General features: G+C 37.3%; 1 protein-coding gene across 38 annotated transcripts in view; it reads left to right on the top strand.

Moving 5' to 3' along the window:
- Positions 1-23,761, top strand: part of TSPAN8 (tetraspanin 8) — a 293,681-nt gene that overhangs the window by 221,053 nt on the left and 48,867 nt on the right. Inside the window, exons 9-10 of one of the 38 annotated variants that reach the window (XR_010135626.1) lie at positions 1,272-1,369; positions 18,541-18,601. The exons of 35 other annotated variants lie outside the window; for them this stretch is intronic. The gene's annotated coding sequence lies outside the window, so the exon portion shown is untranslated. Of the gene's footprint in view, positions 1-1,271; positions 1,370-3,895; positions 3,935-12,364; positions 12,407-18,540; positions 18,602-23,761 lie in introns of those variants that run through there. 2 more of the 38 variants (XR_010135625.1, XM_063711648.1) reach the window with 2 other exon arrangements.

The following is a 23,761-nucleotide window of genomic DNA, read 5'->3' as shown; positions in this document are numbered from 1 at the left end:
GTAACAAACATACCACTTCAGTCAGGGAGGTTATGCATGCATGGGGGGAGGGAGTATATGGGAAATCAGTACTTCTCAATTTTACTATGAACTTAAAATTGCTCTAAAAAAAACCCAAGATATTTAAAGAAACAGAAATAAATTATCATTTGCTGACTCTGGAGGACGTGGTTTATTATTAAAATGCCCCAGTGTTATGCCAATCCTTCTGTTTGCTACAGCTGAAATAAACAAAGGTCCTTTCAGTGGCCAAAAAATAAGATGCAAAGAAAGTAAAAGTCATGATTAAACAGTTCAGGTGGTGGAAATTTCTCAGGAAACTTTTTGGAGGAATGCCGACAGGCAGTTTTCACACAGATTCTACTTTAAAAACATCTCAAGGTTAGGATAATTTGATCAGGCGAATTTTCCATACAACATATTGCTTCCTGGTTCATCGTGAGAAGAGACTGTCCTTTGAATATTGCAAGGCAAGGGGAACTCATGATTAGCATGACTGCTTTAGCAGGAAATAAATGAAGTCGTTCAGGGAAATGCCTTTGTCTTTTAAAAGGACCAGGCACATCTGTTTGCAGCATCCATATGGGATTGTTAAACCTTGAGTTGTACAACACAAGCCCTATGAAGGAATAATTGTTGCATGATCTTATATTTATGTGCAGTGAACATCCTTGGACTGTTCCTGTATCATAAAAAATAATTAGCTGTGTTTATAAAACTCTCAATTGCTACATTTAAACCACATGGGGATTAGAATGCATTTTTTGTGTGTTCTTGTATAATCTTATAAATATAGGATTTCCCAAACATATATTACTCTAATGCAACTACATCATATATATAATAATATCATGCATATGTATCATATGTATTATATATCTCCCATATTCCTAAATGGATGCTGTCAAAAAGATGATTTTTAAAATTAATAAAAACATTTACATATCTCCATCACCTTTGGGTCATATACTGAAAAGCAACTGAGAGGGGGAATACATCCATACATACTGTTATTCCCAGCTGCAGAACTTACAGCTCTGTTAAAAAGATGATTCTGTGGTTGCATTTTTTTTCACTCACTCTCAGGCCTGGCAGTGTCAAGCCGTTCAAAGAAGGGCGTGTCCCTTAGCCCCTCTGAATCTCAATTTCCTTTTCCGTGAAACGGGGATAATAATGTATAACTCATGATGGTGTTGTCAGATATGATAAGATAATATATAAATAGTTCCTGGCATGTGAAGTCACACCACACTCATATTCAAACCCTAAAGTATTCAGGAAGGATGTCAACAATAAAAGTATGAAGTATAGACCAAGAAAGACCTGTGACGAGACCACGAAAGAAGAGAAGTAGGGGATTCAAAAGCAAGTGAGTTATGATTTGCTTCCTGTTACTACACCCTCATTTGGCACAATATCCCTTTAAGTAATTTCTCATGAAAGGCTGCAAAGAGAATGTATGCGTGTAAATATTTTGACTCCTTGTATGTCTATCATTGTCATGTGTGGTCTATATCACCATGTACAATCTATCATCACACTTAATTGTAGTGTGGTTGTATATTGAATTCTGAGTGGGAGGACACTTTCCCATAGAATGTTGAATGTCATTGTTACAGTGTTGTTAAGAATTCAGGTCAGCAAGATAGCAAAATAGGAGGTTCCCAGCTCATGTTCTCCCACCCAGTTACCTGGAAGCCATTCATGGACAAATATGCCATTGTGAGAACTTTGAGATTCAGGTGTGAGGTTGCAAAACCCAAGTTAAGCCCAAGACCAAGGAGAGCCGCTTTGAGAAGGCAGGCCTGGACCACAGTGGCAGGCTTCCTGAACATAGTCCTGGCTACAGACCAAAAGTGACACCAACTTATTATGGACTAGCTCCAGCTGCATATAGCCATGGTACTAAATCCAGCCCCATTTACCAAGGAACCTGGGAGGAGCCACACCCATCTGTACTGGGAACCAGCTTTTTGTTTCATTTATCTTTTGTATCTTTTTTGTTTCAATTTCATTTAGTTATACTCTGATCTTGATTATTTCCTTTCTTCTGCTGGGTTTGGGTTTATCTTGTTCTTGTTTTCTAGTTCCTTGAGGTGTGACATTAGATTGTCCATTTGTGCTCTTTCAGACTATTTGGTAAAGGCATTTAAGGCTATGAACTTTCCTGTTATCACCATCTTTGCCATATCCCAGAGGTTTTGATAGGTTGCATTATTGTTCAGTTCAAAGGATTTTTAAATTTCCATCTTGATTTCATTGTTGACCCAATGATCATTCAGGAGGAGGTTATTTAATTTTCATTTGTTTGCGTGGTTTTGAAGGTTCCTTTTGGAGTTGGTTTCCAATTTTATTCCACTGTGGCCTGAGCAAGCACTTGATATAACACTTGTTTTAGGGTAGAGTTTAAATTCACTGTTTTTTTCGTTGTTGTTGTTGTTGACTTTCTGTCTTGATGACCTGTCTAGTGCTGTCAGTGGAGTATTGAAGTGCCCCACTATTATTGTGTTGCTGTTTATCTCATTTCTTAGGTCTAGTAGTAATTGTTTTATAAATTTTGGAGCTCCAGTGTTAGGTGCATATCTATTTAGGATTGTGATATTTTCCTGTTTGACAAGGCCTTTTATCATTATATAATGACCCTCTTTGTCTGTTTGAACTGCTATTGCTTTAAAGTTTGATTTTTCTGATAGAAGAATAGCTATCCCGGAGTGCTTGCTTCTGGTGTCCATTTGCATGGAATCTCCTTTTCTACCCCTTTACCTTCAGTTTATGTGAGTCTTATGTTAGGTGAGTCTCTTGAAGGCAGCAGATACTTGGTGGATGAATTCTTACCCATTCTGCAATTCTGTATCTTTTAAGTGGAGCATTAACGCCACTTACATTCCACATTAGTATTGAGATGTGAAGTACTATTCCATTCATGCATATGATTTTTTGCCCGTATAACTTTTTTTAAATTACATTTTTGTTTTATAGGTTCTGTGAGATTTATTATTTAAAGAGGTTTTGTTTTGACGTGTTTCCAGGATTTGTTTCAACATTTAGAACTCCTTTTTAACAGTGCTTATTGTGCTGGGTTGGTAGTGGCAAATTCTCTCAGCATTTGTTTAAAGGAAAGAATACTGTATCTTTCCTTCATTTATGGAGCTTATTTCACTGGATACAAAATTCTTGGCTGATAATTGTTTTGTTTAAAGAGGCTGAAGATAGACTCCCCAATCCCTTCTTGATTGTAGGGTTTCTGCTGAGAAATCTGCTGTTAATCTGATAAGTTTTCCTTTTAGGTTACCTGGTACTTTTGCCTCACAGCTCTTGAGATTCTTTCCTTCATCTTGACTTTAGATATAACCTGAAGACAATGTGCCTAGGTGATGGTCTTTTTGTGATGAATTTCCTGGGTGTTCTTTGAGCTTCTTGTATTTGGATGTCTAGGTTGCTAGCAAGGCTAGGGAAGTTTTCCTTGATTATTCCCCCAAATATGTTTTCCAAGCTTTTAGATTTCTCTTCTTCCTCAGAAACACCAATTATTCTTAGGTTTGGTCATTTAACATAATCCCAAACTTCTTGGAGGCTTTGTTCATTTTTTTTTAAATTATTTTTTCTTTATCTTTGTTGGATTAGGTCAATTCAAAAGCCTTGTCTTCAAGCTGTGAAGTTCTTTCCTCTTCTTGTTCGATTCTATTGCTGAGACTTTCCAGTACATTTTGCATTTCTCTAAGTGTGTTCCTTATTTCCTGAAGTTATGTTTTTTTAAATTTATGCTATCTATTTCACTGAAGATTTCTTCTCTCATATCTTGTATCATTTTTTTTTATTTCCTTAAATTGGACTTTACCTTTCTCTGGTGTCTCCTTGATTAGCTTAATAATCGACCTTCTGAATTCTTTTTCAGGTAAATCAGGGATGTCTTCTTAGTTTGGATCCATTGCTGGTGAGCTAGTGTGATTTTTGGGGGCGTTAAATAACCTTGTTTTATCATATTACCAGAATTGTTTTTCTGGTTCCTTCTTATTTGTGTAGGCTATGTCAGAGGGAAGATCTGGGGTTCAAGGCTGCTATTCAGAATTTTTTTTTATTATTATACTTTAAGTTTTAGGGTACATGTGCACAATGTGCAGGTTAGTTACATATGTATACATGTGCCATGCTGGTGTGCTGTACCCATTAACTCGTCATTTAGAATTAGGTATATCACCTAATGCTATCCCTCCCCCCTCCCCCCACCCCACAACAGTCCCCAGAGTGTAATGTTCCCCTTCCTGTGTCCTTGTGTTCTCATTGTTCAATTCCCATCTATGAGTGAGAACATGCGGTGTTTGGTTTTTTGTCCTTGTGATAGTTTACTGAGAATGATGATTTCCAATTTCATCCATGTCCCTACAAAGGACATGAACTCATCATTTTTTATGGCTGCATAGTATTCCATGGTGTATATGTGCCACATTTTCTTAATCCAGTCTATCATTGTTGGACATTTGGGTTGGTTCCAAGTCTTTGCTATTGTGAATAGTGCCACAATAAACATACGTGTGCATGTGTCTTTATAGCAGCATGATTTATAGTACTTTGGGTATATACCCAGTAATGGGATGGCTGGGTCAAATGGTATTTCTAGTTCTAGATCCCTGAGGAATCGCCACACTGACTTCCACAATGGTTGAACTAGTTTACAGTCCCACCAACAGTGTAAAAGTGTTCCTATTTCTCCACATCCTCTCCAGCACCTGTTGTTTCCTGACTTTTTAATGATCGCCATTCTAACTGGTGTGAGATGGTATCTCATTGTGGTTTTGATTTGCATTTCTCTGATGGCCAGTGATGATGAGCATTTTTTCATGTGTCTTTTGGCTACATAAATGTCTTCTTTTGAGAAGTGTCTGTTCATATCCTTTGCCCACTTTTTGATGGGATTGTTTGTTTTTTTCTTGTAAATTTGTTTGAGTTCATTGTAGATTCTGGATATTAGCCCTTTGTCAGATGAGTAGGTTGCGAAAATTTTCTCCCATTTTGTAGGTTGCCTGTTCACTCTGATGTTAGTTTCTTTTGCTGTGCAGAAGCTCTTTAGTTTAGTTAGATCCCATTTGTCAATTTTGGCTTTTGTTGCCATTGCTTTTGGTGTTTTAGACATGAAGTCCTTGCCCATGCCTATGTCCTGAATGGTAATGCCTAGGTTTTCTTCTAGGGTTTTTATGGTTTTAGGTCTAACGTTTAAGTCTTTAATCCATCTTGAATTAATTTTTATATAAGGTGTAAGGAAGGGATCCAGTTTCAGCTTTCTACATATGGCTAGCCAGTTTTCCCAGCACCATTTATTAAATAGGGAATCCTTTCCCCATTTCTTGTTTTTCTCAGGTTTGTCAAAGATCAGATAGTTGTAGATATGCGGCGTTATTTCTGAGGGCTCTGTTCTGTTCCATTGATCTATATCTCTGTTTTGGTGCCAGTACCATGCTGTTTTGGTTACTGTAGGCTTGTAGTATAGTTTGAAGTCAGGTAGTGTGATGCCTCCAGCTTTGTTCTTCTGGCTTAGGATTGACTTGGCGATGCGGGCTCTTTTTTGGTTCCATATGAACTTTAAAGTAGTTTTTTCCAATTCTGTGAAGAAAGTCATTGGTAGCTTGATGGGGATGGCATTGAATCTGTAAATTACCTTGGGCAGTATGGCCATTTTCATGATATTGATTCTTCCTACCCATGAGCATGGAATGTTCTTCCATTTGTTTGTATCCTCTTTTATTTCGTTGAGCAGTGGTTTGTAGTTCTCCTTGAAGAGGTCCTTCACATCCCTTGTAAGTTGGATTCCTAGGTATTTTATTCTCTTTGAAGCAATTGTGAATGGGAGTTCACTCATGATTTGGCTCTCTGTTTGTCTGTTATTGGTGTATAAGAATGCTTGTGATTTTCCACATTGATTTTGTATCCTGAGACTTTGCTGAAGTTGCTTATCAGCTTAAGGAGATTTGGAGCTGAGATGATGGGGTTTTCTAGATATACAATCATGTCATCTGCAAACAGGGACAATTTGACTTCCTCTTTTCCTAATTGAATACCCTTTATTTCCTTCTCCTGCCTAATTGCCCTGGCCAGAACTTCCAACGCTATGTTGAATAGGAGTGGTGAGAGAGGGCATCCCTGTCTTGTGCCAGTTTTCAAAGGGAATGCTTCCAGGTTTTGCCCATTCAGTATGATATTGGCTGTGGGTTTGTCATAGATAGCTCTTATTATTTTGAGATACGTCCCATCAATACCTAATTTATTGAGAGTTTTTAGCATGAAGGGTTGTTGAATTTTGTCAAAGGCCTTTTCTGCATCTATTGAGATAATCATGTGGTTTTTGTCTTTGATTCTGTTTATATGCTGGATTACATTTATTGATTTGCATATGTTGAACCAGCCTTGCATCCCAGGGATGAAGCCCACTTGATCATGGTGGATAAGCTTTTTGATGTGCTGCTGGATTCAGTTTGCTAGTATTTTATTGAGGATTTTTGCATCCATGTTCATCAAGGATATTGGTCTAAAATTCTCTTTTTTTGTTGTGTCTCTGCCAGGCTTTGGTATCAGGATGATGCTGGCCTCATAAAATGAGTTAGGGAGGATTCCCTCTTTTTCTATTGTTTGGAATAGTTTCAGAAGGAATGGTACCAGTTCCTCCTTGCACCTCTGGTAGAATTCGTCTGTGAATCCATCTGGTCCTGGACTCTTTTTGATTGGTAAGCTATTGATTATTGCTACAATTTCAGATTCTGTTATTGGTCTATTCAGAGATTCAATTTCTTCCTGGTTTAGTCTTGGGAGAGTGTATGTGTCGAGGAATTTATCCATTTCTTCTAGATTTTCTAGTTTATTTGCAAAGAGGTGTTTGTAGTATTCTCTGATGGTAGTTTGTATTTCTGTGGGATTGGTCGTGATATCCCCTTTATCATTTTTTATTGCGTCTATTTGATTCTTCTCTCTTTTTTTCTTTATTAGTCTTGCTAGCGGTCTATCAATTTTGTTGATCATTTCAAAAAACCAGCCCCTGGCTTCATTAATTTTTTGAAGGGTTTTTTGTGTCTCTATTTCCTTCAGTTCTGCTCTGATTTGTGTTATTTCTTGCCTTCTGCTAGCTTTTGAATGTGTTTGCTCTTGCTTTTCTAGTTCTTTTAATTGTGATGTTAGGGTGTCAATTTTGGATCTTTCCTGCTTTCTCTTGTGGTCCTTTAGTGCTATAAATTTCCCTCTACACACTGCTTTGAATGCATCCCAGAGATTCTGGTATGTTGTGTCTTGGTTCTCGTTGGTTTCAAAGAACATCTTTATTTCTGCCTTCATTTGATTATGTACCCAGTAGTCATTCAGGAGCAGGTTGTTCAGTTTCCACGTAGTTGAGCAGTTTTGAGTGAGTTTCTTAATCCTGAGTTCTAGTTTGATTGCACTGTGGTCTGAGAGACAGTTTGTTATAATTTCTGTTCTTTTATATTTGCTGAGGAGTGCTTTACTTCCAACTATGTGGTCAATTTTGGAATAGGTGTGGTGTGGTGCTGAAAAAATGTATATTCCATTGATTTGGGGTGGAGAGTTCTGTAGATGTCTATTAGGTCCTCTTGGTGCAGAGCTGAGTTCAATTCCTGGGTATCCTTGTTAACTTTCTGTCTCGTTGATCTGTCTAATGTTGACAGTGGGGTGTTAAAGTCTCCCATTATTATTGTGTGGGAGTCTAAGTCTCTTTGTAGGTCACTCAGGACTTGCTTTATGAATCTTGGTGCTCCTGTATTTGGTACATATATATTTAGGGTAGTTAGCTCTTCTTGTTGAATTGATCCCTTTACCATTATGTAATGGCCTTCTTTGTCTCTTTTGATCTTTGTTGGTTTAAAGTCTGTTTTATCCGAGACTAGGATTTCAACCCCTGCCTTTTTTTGTTTTCCATTTGCTTGGTAGATCTTCCTCCATCCTTTTATTTTGAGCCTATGTGTGTCTCTGCACGTGAGATGGGTTTCCTGAATACAGCACACTGATGGGTCTTGACTCTTTATCCAATTTGCCAGTCTGTGTCTTTTAATTGGAGTATTTAGTCCATTTACATTTAAAGTTAATATTGTTATGTATGAATTTGATCCTGTCATGATGATGTTAGCTGGTTATTTTGCTCATTAGTTGATGCAGTCTCTTCCTAGTCTCGATGGTCTTTACATTTTGGCATGATTTTGCAGTGGCTGGTACCGGTTGTGCTTTTCCATGTTCAGTGCTTCCTTCAGGAGCTCTTTCAGGGCAGGCCTGGTGATGACAAAATCTCTCAGCATTTGCTTGTCTGTAAAATATTTTATTTCTCCTTCACTTATGAAGCTTAGTTTGGCTGGATATGAAATTCTGGGTTGAAAATTCTTTTCTTTAATAATGTTGAATATTGGCCCCCACTCTCTTCTGGCTTGTATTCTTTTGTCTCATTTGTATTCCCCCGATGTAGTATTCTTCCCTTTTTCCTAGGGGTGTGGCTTCCTGAGAGCTATACTGTAGTGATTGTTATTTCTCTTCTGAATCTGGCCACCGAGCAGGGCTACCAGGCTCTGGGCTGGCACTGGTGGCTGTCTGCACAGAGTTCTATGATGCGAACCATCTTCAGGTCTCTCAGCCATGGGTATCAGCTTCTGCTCCAGTGGAGGTGGCAGGGGAGTGAAGTAGACTCTGTGAGGTCCTTAGTTTTGGTTGTTTAATACACTATTTTTGTGCTGGTTGTCCTCCTACCAGGAGGTGGGGCTTTGAAGACAGCATCAGCTGTGGTAGTGTAGGGGGGATCAGGTAGTGTGTGGGGCCCTAGAACTCCCAAGAGGCTATGCCCTTTGTCCTCAGCCCTTTGTCCCAGGTGGGTGGGGAAGGATCATCAGGTGGGGGCAGTGCTAGGTGTGTTTGAGCTCAGATTCTTCTTGGGTGGGGCTTGCTGTGGCTGCTGTGGGAGATGCGGGTGTGGTTCCCAGGTTCAATGAATTTATGTTTCCAGGAGGATTATGGCTGCCTCTGTTGTGTCATGTAGGTTGTGAGGGAAGTCAGGGAAAGCTGGCAGTTACAGGCCTCACCCAGCTCCCACACAGCCAAAAAGGCTGGTTTCAATCCCACTGTGCCCCCCTAACAGCACCAAGTTTGTTTCCAGGCAGTGGGTGAGCAGGGCTGAGAACTTGCCCCAGGCTACCCGCCTACCAGCTGAGAAAGCAAGCAGGACTTCTGTGCCTCCTGGCCTGTTGAGTCTGTACACCGGATTCATGCCTTCCCTCAAGTTCTGGCCAGGAGACTTTGTATTCAGTTGGAATTGTTACAAAGTTCAGCTGAAGGTTTCCTCCTCCCTGTGGTCTTTTCCCAGTTCCTCTGGCAGCCCTGCCCAAGTACTCATGTGAGACAAATCAGAAATGGTTTCCCTGGGGACCTGGAGAGCCCACAGGGCTTTTCCTGCTGCTTCCTCTACCCCTGTATTTCACTTGGCTCTCTAAATTGACTCAGCTCCAGGTAAGGTCAAATCCTTCTCCTGTGATCTATACCTCCAGGTTCCCCAGTGAGGGTGTGTGTTCAGGTGCAGATGATCCCCCTTTCTCACTGTCACAGCTTGGGCACTCACAGAATTTGGGCTGTCTCCCAGGTCCTGCAGGAGCAATCCACTTCCTTCAGAGGGCCTGTGGGTTCTCTTGGCTTCCCTGATATATTTCTGCAGTAGTTCTGGAGCAAGTTCATGATGCAAGTCCCCACACACTGCTCTGTCTGAGCAGGAGCTGCAAGTTAGTCCTGCCTCCTATCTGCCATCTTCTCTCTCCTGAATATATCAAAATTGATTAAATAGTTAAATGTAAGACCTGAAACTGTAAAACACTAAGAATAAAACATAAGGATAAAGCTTCTTGTCATTGTTCTGAGCAATGATGCTTTGTATGTGACTGCAAAAGCACAGGCAAAAAAAAAGCAAAAACAGACAAATGAAACTGCATCAGACTGAAAAGTTTCTGCACAGAAAAGGAAAAAAATCAACCTATGGAATGGGAGAAAATATTTCCAAACTGTACACCTAATAAAGGATTAATATCCAAAGTACATGAGGAACTCAAATAACTCAAGAGCAAAAAATACATAATCTAATTAAAAAGTGGGCTGGTCATAGCAGCTCAGGCCTGTAATCTCAGCACTTTGGGAGGCCAAGGTGGGAGGATCACTTGAGTCCAGGAGTTCAAGACCAGCCTGGACAACATAACAAGATCTTGTCTATAAAAAATAAAAAATAAATAAATAAAATTAGCCAGGTGTGGTGTGGTGGCACGTACTTGTAATACCAGCTACATGGGAGGCTGAGGCAGGAGAATCCCTTGAGCCCAGGAGTTTGAGGCTGCAGTAAGCTATGATCACACCACTGCACTCCAGCCTGGGAAATAGAGTGAGACCTTGTCTCAAAAAAAAATTAAAAGTGGGGAAAGGATCTGAAAAGATATTTCTCCAAAGAAGACATGCAAATGGCCAATAGGTATATGAAAAAGTGCTCAATATAATTAATCATCAGGAAAACATATCAAAACCACAATGAGTTATCATCTTACTACTGTTAGAATGGCTATTATTAAAAGGACAAAAATCAGTTTTGGTGAAGGTGTGGAGAAAAGAGAACCCTTTTATACATTGGTAGGAATGATTAGTACAGCCAGTATGAAAAATAGTATGGAAGTTCCTCAAAATTTGAAAAATAGATCCAGCAATCCCGCTTCTGGGTATATATCCAGAGCAAAGGAAATCAATATGTCAAAGAGTTTTTTGAACTTCCATGTTCATTGCTGCATTAGTCACAATAATCAAGATATGGAAACAACCTAAATGTCTGTTGCTGGATGAATGAATAAGGAAAATGTGAGATTATATCTATGGAACTTTATTTAGTGGAATATCATTCAGCCTTTAAAAAAGGAAATTCTGTCATTTGAGATAGCATGAATAAACCTGGAGGATATAATGCTAAGTGAAATAAGCCAGACACAGAAAGACACTGCAGGATCTTACTTATATGTGGAATCTTAAAAAGTTGAACCCGTAGAAGCAGAGTAGAATTGTGATTTCCAGGGACAGGTGGGTGAGCAGGTAAAATAGGAAGATGTCAAAGGGTACGAAGATTTAGTTATGCAGGATAAATAAATTCTGAAGATGTACTGTATAGCATGATGACTATAGTTAATAATAATACTGTATTGCATACTTGAAATTTGCTAAGAAAATTGATCTTAAGTATTGTTACCACACATAAGAATTATAACTATGTGAAAAGGGAGATGTGTTAATTTGCTTGACTGTGGTAATCATTTGACAGTGTATACATATATCAAAACATCATGTTGTACATCTTAAATACATACAATTTTTATTTGTTAAGTACACTTCAATAAAGCTGAAATTAAATCTAAGGCCGCTCTAATTCCCAATCTTTTGTATGTGACTTTACTTACGTTTTAAATATTCATCCAAGTATTCTGAAACTTCTCAGGATCTGCCTTGATGTGGGTACATTTTCATCTGTTGTTCTGGGCAATCAGTGTATGCTTTCAATGTAGGAATTGTTCTTGGATTTGTTCTTTAATGCTTTCCTTTTCTCCATTTTCTCTATTTATTCTTTCTGAAACTTCTACTGTTTGAATATTGGACACTTTTGATTCTCTAATTTTCTTTTCTTTTTTTTTTTTCTTTTCTCTTTTCTTTCTCCCTCTATCACTCTCTTTTTTTTTTTTTTTTTTTTTTTGTGAAACGGTTTCATTCTGTGCTCTCACTCTGTGGCCCAGGCTGGCGCTGGTGCACTTCAGCTTTGACCTCCTGGGCTCAAGCAATCCTCCTTCCTCAGCCTCCTGAGTAGACGTAGCTGGGGCTACAGGCATGCATCACCATGCCTGGATAATTTTTTTTTAATTTTGTAGAAACAGGGTCTTACTATGTTGCTCAGGCTGGTCTTGAACTCTTAGGCTTGAGTGATGCTCCCACTTTGGTGTCCTAAAGTGCAGGAATTATAGGCATGAGCCACCACACTCATCCTCTTTTCTCTATTTTTTATATCTGTCTTTTGCTCTACTTTATAGGAGAGGTCCCCCATATCTTCAAACCCCTTTTCTGAGATTTTTATTACTACAAATACATTTTTATTTTTCCAAGAGCTCTTTGTTATTCTTGATTATTCCCTTTATTTACTTATAATATTCTGCTTCTATTTCAGATGTAATCAACTTTATCTCTGACTATATTAATGGTAGTTTTTTGTAGTTTTCACCTCCCTGCATGGATGATTATTTGCTGCTTGTTTTGTTTTCTGCCTTTCATGTTAGATGTTTTCTTTAGTTGTCTGGTGATCTGTGACTATCTGTTTATGTTTCAGGTTGTAACACTGTAAAGCTGATGGAAAGCTCTGTAAGAGTGGGTGAGTTCTGGCTTGTGAACTGTGGGCTTGATTTTTGTGGTCAGGTTTTGGCTGTTTCAGCTGTTTCTTTGGGGAATCCCAGATATCAGTATTTTTAGGTCTTTTTTACTTAGGCTGATCTGAATCACTGGTGAAGACTCTTTTAGTCTCCCGCCTGGAAGATGTAATTCTGGATACCAGCTTTCTGGGACAGAGATGGGAAGAGGGCTGAAGGTTTCAACATCGAGTATGAAAATTTCCTTTCAAACTCACTGAATTCAGTATGGTACACAACCAAGGACTGTGTCTTCTCGTGTAATGATTTTTTTTTCATTTTCTGCTGACTATAAATCTCTAGTTTTCCATAAAGTGGAAGCCTGTCTACTGGAGAAGAGAGGCCATTTGGAGTCTGAGTGCTTTTAAAATAAACTTTCAAATAATCCTTCTGTTTTTAATCCTGTCTTCCATCAAAATCCCAGTGGCATCAACATCTGGTGCCACTATTTCCACAAGAGTTGGGTGGGAGATCTGGGGTGCAAATTGGTTGCTTAGCTTTCCTCATTGTTGGTTGAGAATACAACTTTCTTCACTTTGTTAAATCATCTACCGCTCATCTATCAGTTTTGCAGCTTCCAAAAATTGTTTTCCTCTCCTGTTTGCTTTGTCCATCACAGGGTAAGGGTTTTAAAAATTCGTTTACTGTTAGGTGGGTGGATATAGAAGAGAGGATGGGTAAATGAATGGTTTCATTCTGCTACCTTTACCCAGCTATGCCCACTCACTTTTCGGGTAACTTCTCCAACTGTATTTCATACTGCTGAAACCACTCTGGCAAGGGAACTGATGACTCAAGCCTCCACAGGACTTGTCTTATCTGTGGTATTTGAAACTAATAATTTCCATCTTCCTTGAAAACCATTTTCCTCCCTATGATTCATAACTCACTTGCTTTGGAATCCCCTACTTCTGTTTCCTGGTCTCGTCACAGGTCTTTCTTGGTCTATATTTTTATTGTTGATGTGCCTCAATGTTCTCTCTTTCCTCTTCTGACTTTTCTGCCTGCCTAGGGTAATTTGATTTCTTTTTATGGCTTCATCTACCACCTTGGTATTCAAGATTCATGAATCTTCATCAGTGTTTAGACTTTTTGCTTGGGCTCTTCTGCTTAATATCCAACTTTCTTCTGGATGTTTTCACTTCAAACTCAACGTGTCCATAATCAAGCTCATATTTCCACCAAATCTGTTTCTTCTTACTTTTTTTTTCAACCTTGATGAATAGTATTGCATCTCCTATAACTTAAAATAGAAAGCTTATTATATGTCATTTTAAAATCAGTGGTCTATGATAGCCCTATATCTGAGTTCTATAAACTATACTTCCTTCACTTCCTTCATGTTCTGTGTGTGTCAATGTGTGTGTGTGCGTATTGCTCCTCTACATCTCCAGTATTGCTGCCTTGGTTTAGGTCATTATTATCTCGTACCTGCCCTATTCCCATAGTTTCTTAATGATTATCCCAATGCAGTTCTTAATGCATTGAATCTGTAGATTGCTTTAGATAGTATGGTCATTTGCATGACAGTGATTCTTCTAATCCATGAGCATAGGATGTATTTCCATTTGTTTGTGTCGTCTATGATTTCTTTCAGCAGTGTTTTACAGTTCTCTCTGTAGTCTGTAATCCATCATCCATATTGCCGTTTTAAGAATAAAGACCATAGTTCAAATTATTTATTTAAATAGCTTTTAGGGTAGAAGTGATTTTTGATTACATAGATTAATTGTATAGTGATAAAGCCTGAGATTTTATTGCATCTATCACCTGAGTAGTGTACATTGTATCCAACAGATATATATTTATTCTTCACTCTCCTCCCACCCTCCCCCATCCTAAGTCTCCAAAGTCCATTATACCACTCTGTATGCCTTTGTGTACCCATAGCTTAGCTCCCAATGATAAGCGAGATTATACAATATTTAATTTTCCCCTTCTGAGTTTCTTCACTTAGAATAATGGCATCCAGCTCCATTCAAGTTGCTGCAAAAGACATTATTCTTTTTTTGTGGCTGAGTAGTAATCCATGGTTATATATACCACATTTTCTTAATCTACTCATCAGTGGATGGGCACTTAAGTTGGTTCCATATATTTGCAATTGTGAATTGTGTTGTGATAAACATACCCATTCAGATGTCTTTTTGATATAATGACTTTTTTTTTCCCATTTGGTTAATTACTCAGTAGAGGGATTGCTGCATTGAATAATAGATTTATTTTTAGTTATTTAAGAAATCTCCATACAGTTTTCTATAGAGGTTGTACTAATTTACATTCCCACCAGCAGTGTGTAAGTGTTCCCTTTTCACCACATCCACACCAAGATCTTTTTTTTTTTTTTTCAGTTTTTAATAATGGCCCTTTTGGCTGAGGTAAGGTGGTATTGCGTTGTGGTTTTCATTTGCAATTCCCTGATGACAAATGGTGTTGAGCATTTTTTCATATATTTGTTGGCCTATTTTATGTCTTCTTTTGAGAAATCTATGTATGTCATTTGCCCACTTTTTGGTGGGATTATTTTTTTCTCGCTGATTTGTTTGAGTTCTTTGTAGATTCTGGATATTAGTCTTTTGTCAGATGCATGGTTTGCATACCTTTTCTCCCACTTGCTGGGTTGATGGTTTACTCTGGTGATTATTTGTTTTGCCATGCAAAGAGGCTTTTTAATTTAAATGGGTCCCATTTCTTTATTTTTGTTTTTGTTGCATTTGCTTTTGGGGCCTTAGTCATAAATTCCTTTCTGGCCAATGTCCAGAAGAGTTTTTTCTAGGTTTTCTTCTAGAATTTTTATGCTTTCTGGTCATAGATTTAAGTCTTTGATACACCTTGAGTTGATTTTTGTATGTAGTGAGAGATAGGGGTCTAGTGTAATTCTTGTATATATGGCTATTCAGTTTTCCCAGAACCATTTATTGAATAGGATGTGCTTTCCCCAATTTGTGTTTTTGTATGCTTTATTGAAGATCAGTTGGTTGCAGTATTTGGCTTTATTTCTGGGTTCTCTATTCTGTTCCATTGGTCTATGTATCTACTTTTATACCAGTACCATGCTGTCTTGGTAACTATAGCCTTGTAGTATAATTTATAGTCAGGTAATGTGATAATGTGATGCCTCTATATTTGCTTTGTTGTTGTTGTTGTTGTCGTTGTTCTGGCTTGGGATCAGTTTGGCTATTTGAGCTCTTTTTTGATTCCATATGCATTTTATGATTGTTTTTTCTAATTCTGTGAAAAAATGATGTTGGTATTTTGATAGGAAATGCTTTGAATTTGTAGATTGCTTTGAATAGTACATTCATTTGCACGATATTGATTCTTCTAATTCATGAGCATGGGATGTATTTCTCATGCTTTCATTTTTAAAAATTTATTGAGACTTTGATTTTTAAAAATGTATTGAGACTTGTTTTGTGTCCTAGAGTGTATGATCTATCTTGGAGAATGTTCCATATGCTGATGAGATGGAAGTATTTGTTTGTGTCATCTATGATTTCTTTCAGCAGTGTTTTATAGTTCTCTTTGTAGAGATCTTTCACCCTTGGTTAAGTATGTTCCTAGGTATTTTATTTTATGTTTTGCAGCTATTGGAAAAGGGATTGAGTTCTTGATTTGATTCTCAGCTTGGTCATTTTTGGTGTATAGAAGTGCTACCTATTTATGTACATTGATTTTGTAACCTGAGACTTTGCTGAATTCATTTATCAAATCTAGAAGTCTTTCGGACAAGTATTTAGGGTTTTCTAGATATATGAGAATATCATCAGCCAACAGAGATAGTTTGACTCCCTCTTTTCCAATTTGAACGCCTTTAATTTCTTTCTCTTGTGTGATTGCTCTGGCTAGGACTTCCAGTATTCTGTTGAATAGAAGTGAATGTAGGTGCCCTTGTCTTGTTTTAGTTCTTAGGGGGAATTCTTTCAACTTTTTCCCATTCAGTATGATGTTGACTTTATGCTTGTCATATAGAGTTTTTATTATTTTGAGGTATGTTCTTGCTGTGCCTAGTTTGTCGAGGCTTTTTTTTTTATCATGAATGGATGGTGGCTTTTATCAAATGCTTTTTCTGAATCTAGTGAGATGGTCATATAGTTTGGTTTTAATTCTGTTTTTGTGATATATTGCATTTATTGACTTGTGTATGTTAAAGCATCCCTGCATCCCTGGGATAAAACGCACTTGATTATGGTATATTATCTTTTTAATGTGATGTTGGATTCGATGTGTTAGTATTGTGTTGAGAATTTTTGTACCGATGTTCATCAGGGAAATTGGTCTATAGCTTTCTTTTTTTTGTGTTATGTCCTTTCCTAGTTTTGGTATCAGAGTGACACTGACTTGATAGACTTAGTTAGGGAGGATTCCCTTTTTCTCTCTTTTGGAGTAGTTTCAGTAGGATTGGTACTAATTCTTCCTTCAATATCTGGTAGAATTCAGCTGTGAATCCATCTGGCCTTGGGTTTTTTGGTTGTTGTTGGCAACTTTTTATTATTATTATTATTATTATTATTACTGATTCAATCTCACTACTTATTTTTGTCTGTTCAGGATTTCCATATCTTTCTGCTTCAATCAAGAAGAGTTGTGTTTCCAAGAATTTATCCATTCCCTCTAGATTTTCTAGTTTGCATACATAGAAGTGTTCATAGTAGACTTCAATAATATTTGTATTTTTTGTATTCCTGTGGTGTTGGTTGTAATGTCTCCATTTTCATTTCTAGTTGAACTTATTTGAATCTTCTCTCTTTTCTTTGTTAATCTATCAATTTAGTTAGTTTTTCAAAGAACCAACTTTTTGTTTCATTGATCTTTTGTACTTTTTGTTTCAAATTAATTTTGTTCTGCTCTGATCTTTGTTATTTCTTTTCTTCTGCTAGCTTTGAATTTGGTTTGTTCTTGTTTCTCTAGTTCCTTGAGGCATGACATTAGGTTGTGAATCTGTGATCTTTTGAACCTTTTTTTTTTTTTGAGACAGAGTCTCACTCTGTCTCCCAGGCTGGAGTGTAGTGGCATGATCTTGGCTCACTGCAACCTCCGTTCCCTGGGTTCAAGCGATTCTCCTGCCTCAGCCTCCGGAGTAGCTGGGATTACAGGTGCCTGCCACTGCGCCTGGCTAATTTTTGTATTTTTAGAGAGACAGGGTTTCACCATCTTGGACAGGCTGGTCTTGAACTCCTGACCTCATGATCCACCCGCCTCGGCCTCCCAAAGTGCTGGGATTACAGACATGAGCCATTGCGCCCGGCCCTTTTGAACTTTTTGATGTAGGTACTTAGCACTATAAACTTTCCTCTTAGCACTGCTTTTGCTGTGTCCCAGAGGTTTGATAACTTGTGACACATTATCATTTATTTAGAAGAATTTTTCAATTTTCATCTTGATTTCATCGTTAACCCTAAAATCATTCAGGAGCAGATTGTTTAATTTCTATGTATTTCTATAGTTTTGAAGGCTCCTTTTGGTGTTGACTTCTAGTTTTATTCCACTGGGTCTTAGAAGATACTTGATATGACTTTCATTTTTAAAAATTTATTGAGACTTGTTTTGTGTCCTAGAATGTATGATCTATCTCGGAGAATGTTCCATATGCTGATGAGATGAAAGTATGCTCTGCAGATCTTGGGTAGAATGTTCTGTAAATATTGATTAGGTCTGTTTGCTAGAGTTTAGTTTAACTCTAGTGTTTCTTTGTTGACTTTGTGTCTGGATAATCTGTCTCCTACCAGAATTATTTTTCTGACTCCTTCTCACTTGGGTAGACTATTTCTAGTTATTCCTGATTTTATTTTTTATTTGACTGTAGTTTTTTCACTATTTTTTCCCTTTGCGGATGTGACCTTATTTTTTATAATTTAATGTGGCCTAATTTGGCTCTTGGTGCTTGCAGGGTTGTAAAGACTCTGTATGAGTTTCTTGGTTATAGAGAGTCTTTGTATGATGTCTTTCTCAGATGCTGGTGACAGTAGCAATGTGGTAGGTGTGTGAGCAGGTTCACTGTCTCCCGTGGGGTTGGAATTTCAGAGGTATCTTGATATGTTTATCTTCTTCTCTGGTGGTGTACATTTATTTATTTATTTATTTGTTATTTTTCCCTCAGGATTTTACTTATGTGGTTGAACGGTTCAGGCTTCAGGCAGTAGGGGAGATGTCCATTGGTAAAAGCCAGTTGTGGCTAAAGCAGGTGGGTAAATGCAATACCCAGTGGTTGGCAGATGTTGCAGCCTTAACAGAGGTGGCTGGGGAGCTTTCATGGGGAAGGGAGGGAGCCACCTCAGCTCCCCTGCTAGGCCAGCTAGATAGTCATTCCCCTGTCATTCATACTCCTGACCCAGTGTTCTGGGTATTCAGATCAGAAAGACCCTTTTTTCATCTGCAAGAGTGTTGATGCTCCATGTAGGGAGCTTCTTTCAAAGCATCTGTGCTTTCTTTCGGTTTTCCTGTTAAGTTCCTGTGTTGCTTCTTGGAAGAAAAGCTCACAGTGTGAATCTCTACCTTCTATTTTGTCTTTGCAAGTGGGAGAAGCATACTAACAATGCCTCCCATCTACCATCTTGGGGGGAAAAAAACAACAATCAAACCATAGTTCTTTTTAAAAAACAAAATGGATCATGTTTCTCTCTAGCTTTAAATTCTTTGTCAGTTTTCATTCATCATAGATATAAACATTTTTAGTTTGGCCTGAAAGGTGCTCTGTGACCTCTCAGAGCAAGGCAGTTCTTGGTACATTGGCCCATGTGGCTGTCTTTCTGGAAAGCCCCTGTTCCAACCTGTAGATGCACGTCAGTCATCTTTTAAAATTCATCTTAGATTTCTCCTCCAGTTTCCTACCCCCACCCCTCACCCAAGGTAAAATGAAGTACTCTATCTTTTATGGGAGGATAGTACAGTACAGAGGTTGGAGTATGGGCTCTAGAATCAGATTTAGGCCTAAATTCTGACTCTACCATGTAGGATATGTGGGATCTTGGATGTATTTATTTAATTCCCTTGTGCCTCAGATTCCTTATTTGTAAAATGGGTTTGTAATTGAACTTAGCATGTGGAGCTATGAAGTTTAAAGGAAACAATCATATGAGAAGCATTTAGAACAATTACAGGCATAAAAGCACATACTGAAGCTTATTCATTATTTCTTTTACTACTCTGTTCTGTATAAACCTTTATTATAACTCCCCTGACACTTTTTACCCTCATTTGTTTGCATATGTCTCTCCTTGTAGTATTTTAGGCTTTTCGAGGATAGAGATTATATACGATTCACTTCTGTGTCCCCAGAGTCTAGCCTTCTGTGTTGCATATAGGAACTTATCAGTATATGTTTGTGGATGAATGAGTTTGTTAACAACAGTGGAAAGTGTATGTACTATTTATGTTGTAGGGAAAATTTTGTGCTTCATTGGAAAACTGAATTGGTTAGAATAATCTCTTCTAGGTTATCTGATTCTGATTTTATGGAGGCTCTGGGCTTTCATTGACTTTGAGCTATTTTACAATTCTGTAAATTGTAGATAATTGATAGAAATGAATAATAATTGTTGTTTTGGACATTCAACTAGATTCAGCCCAATAGAGATTCAATTGCCTTTTTCACTTATTATGGAAGTAGCAAGACTTTTGCCTCCATTTCAATAAACTTGACCTACAAATTGTTTTTCTTTGAATTCTCCTTTGAATTGCTTGTAATCTCTTACCAATTCCCTCATTAATAATGAGTTAAATAAAATCTTTAATACAAACTCACTTGACATCTGTATGAAATCCATGATATTATCTTTATTTTGAAAATTACCCTTTAACATTGCTCAACACTTATCTCATGACGATCTTATACATTTCAAAATATTTTACATGATAAACTGTAAAGGACACACTCTAGAAGTGATCTGAAACCATCCTTTCTGTGGGACATCAAGATTATCATTCAAAATTAATAAAACACATTAGTCATGTAAGGCCAAGTTTAGGGCTTTTTTTCTAATGGGAGGCTGGTTTCTAGGTTTTTTGTGCTAAAATTTGCACACCTTTTATAACAACTTAGCTCCTCCCATGAGGCAGACAACAAAGACAAAAATCTTTTTAAGTACGTAGAGAATCATATGAGGCCCTTATGGAGCTCTGCACATATGGAATCAGAAATGTAGGGATAGTCTTAAGGATTATAGAAAGGAAGATTTGGCAGAATAATAAAGCAAAGAAAATTATATCTTGAACAGCTTTTCAATCTTTATCCAATTATAACTATTACAAAGGTCGTTTAACAATAAAAAGTCCACCTTAATTGGATCCATTACCTTCTGGAAAATGACAAAGTATAAATTATAACAAGCTACTAAAGGATATCAGGTAAATTTAGAACTGACCACACAATAAAACCTCTAATTTGGACTAACTGAAGAAAATAATCAGTCTAAGTTAGTGGCATTATTTATGTATGGCAAACTTTGTCAAGAAATGCAAATTTGCAAAGGTCAAGTGTTACAGAGTAAGATCTTACTTGCCATGCTTTAATGATAAAACTCAAGTTATTTGTAATCAACACATTAATTGTATGCAAGTGTACATGGTTAAAGCTGCTCAAAAACAACAGGTTTTCTTCATTAAATTAAACATTTTGCCTGCTTACACTTCAATTACATTTTCACTTGCTTCAGAGAACAAATGTAAAATTCCTAATTATCAGCATATACATTAGTGAGGATACTGAGTTTCTTATGAGATTTTCTCTATGTTGTATATAATGTTTTACATATTTCCCTCTTCTTTAAAGATGTAACTGCTGATGCTTATTATTTAAGTGTCTATTAGCATTTAAAAGATTGATCAGTGATCTGTAGGCTTTTAAAGATTGGTTAAAAAGTATATAAGGTCAATAGCCATAGCCATAACAAGAACCATCACTTGCTGAGCATTTACAGTGCATCAGAACTGTGCCAAACCCTTTATATATAAACTCTCATAAGAACACCCATTTTGCTGATGAGGTAAAATACTTTTACTTTCCCTGATTAATTGTTCCCTCCTCCTCCCAGTTCCTCCATGCTCTTTTCATGACTGGCTTCTTATTTTTCTTATCAAGTAAAACTACCTCCCAATAGGAGGCTTTCTAGACCATGCAATCTAGGTAGGTTCTTACAAACAACTTTCCTGACACCTTGTGCTTTTCCTTCATGGCACTTAATTCGTAAGTATAAATTGATTTGCTTGCTTATTTGCTTTCCATCTATGCCCTGCTAGACTGCAAAATCTACCAGGGCTGAGATTGCTTTTGCTCTGTTGACTATTGTCTTATTAGGGATTTAAAAGATATTTGTTGAAGAGACAAAATAACAAATTTCTCTGAGCTGGCAAAAAGCAAATACTTTAAAACCCAGAACTTTGTGAAGATAAAGTCCATGCTTTTGCCAAAAGCCTTTGGTTTGCATCTCTCTTTGGGTAGCTAGTTTTCACCCTTGTTTTGCCCCTTTATAGTCTCTGTGATGGAGCCATCTTGTCTTCCTTGCAAGCTGAGCTGCCTTGCTTGTTAGTTTCTGGAAAAAGTTGTAAACCCTTCATTCTTGAAAACATTGTGTTATTCTGATCTCAGCAGACACTGTCATCACCCTGCTGTCTGTTAGCTTAATTGAAACCTGCCCTCCTCTTGGGAGGGCTGGGTTGTGCAAGGTGACTTCATGACAAGCAATGCTTATATGAAAGCACTCAAAGGATGTCAAACAGTTAGGAAAGTTGAGGAAGGATTTTAGTGTAGATAAAAGAGATAAAATGAGGGACATTGACAAGCCAGAATGCAGTTTTTGATTTTGCTTTTCTACTTTCACATTCAGTTAAAATGTTGCAGCAGATTTAATAAAAGGAAGCACTGGGTTGTTTCCTAAAATACCAGGAAGGTTTAAAAAAATCTCTGATTATTGTAGTGATGAAAAAAAGTTGGAGAGTTGAGAAACAGTTGTTTTATTGATAGAAGATGATTGTTTATTAAAATTATACCATCTTCTCTCTCCAGAAATTCCTTAGGAAAATACAAAAATCACAATATTTATATATTCTTTCATTCACTCAATATTTGCTAGACATAGTTCTTAGTGTAAGAAACACAAAATTGAGATATAGGCCCCAGTTTTTTGCACACTAATAGAGAGAAAATGCAAATAGACAACTTTATAGAGTATACTTAAATTGAGTTATGGGAAAAAAGTGCTAGAAGAGTTCTGGAGAAGGAAGGGATTCATTTAAAAATGTCTTATGTGAGAGGTACCATTTGATTTAATGCCTGAACAAATAGGTCTCATTGTATCAATGAAGTTGTTGATATGGGCATAGCATTTGAGACAGAGAGGCTGGAAGGAATGAAATATAGAACTAGTTAAACAAGAAAAAGGGCAGAAAGGTTTGTATTGGTTGGTATGAATGATACATATTGGGAAGTTTTAGGATTAAGATTATAAAGTTTAGTTGGGAGACCGATATTTAATTGTCTTGATGCTCGGCTAAGGAGTTTATATTTTGTTTAGGTAATAGAGAACAATTACAGGTATTTTTGCTAAGTATAAGGAGGTTTTTTAAAATATAATACTTACTTTGGCAGTTTACCATGACCTGGAGAGATGAAAGATTATTTTGAAAGAAAATTCTCCATGGATCTCTCACATTTCTACATATCTTCTGAGCAGAGGAATTGACATATTTTGTTCCAGACTATCTTTTCAAGAATGTTTATATAGCAAACAGTCTTGGAAGTCTCCCTTATAGGAGAGGAAAAAGCACCCCTTTAAAAGATTGGAGTTTTCTAAGCTCAGAGTCCCTCTGTGTGATACAAATTTATTGCATACTCACCATCCACCTGGGCTTCTCAGCATCTCCCCAGTGGGACTGGGGAAACAAAGAGAACCTAGACAAACATGAAGCTTGTAAAGCTTGCTGTGTCATGAGTTGTAAAGTCATTTCTGTCTTACCCAGGAGTCTCATGTCTTTTGATGGCAACCATCAAACTATGGGGAGTTAACTTGTTAGTCTGCAAGTAGGATAAACCTCAGAGTCTTCACAGTTTTCAACAGAGTGAAATCTTAAAGTTCAAGGAATCAGTGATTATAGAAATTCAGTAAGGCACAGTAAAGTATTAGTGGTGTATATGATGCTAAAGTTGTTCCGGAAGTAACAACATGTGTCTGTAAACCGGGAAAATGGGAAAATAAACTAGTCAAGAAAAACAGTTTTTGGGTGTCGATTTCACATGGGATGATGTTTGTCTCATTACAAATAAATTAGATTAAGATAATGAAAAGACAAGCCACAGAAAGAGAAAATATTTGTAAAAACACATA

Source organism: Pongo abelii, chromosome 10 (assembly GCF_028885655.2).
Source record: "Pongo abelii isolate AG06213 chromosome 10, NHGRI_mPonAbe1-v2.0_pri, whole genome shotgun sequence".
Lineage (NCBI taxonomy): Eukaryota > Metazoa > Chordata > Mammalia > Primates > Hominidae > Pongo > Pongo abelii.
Note: the sequence above shows the minus strand (reverse complement) of the source record. Positions and strands in the feature narration are given on the sequence as shown.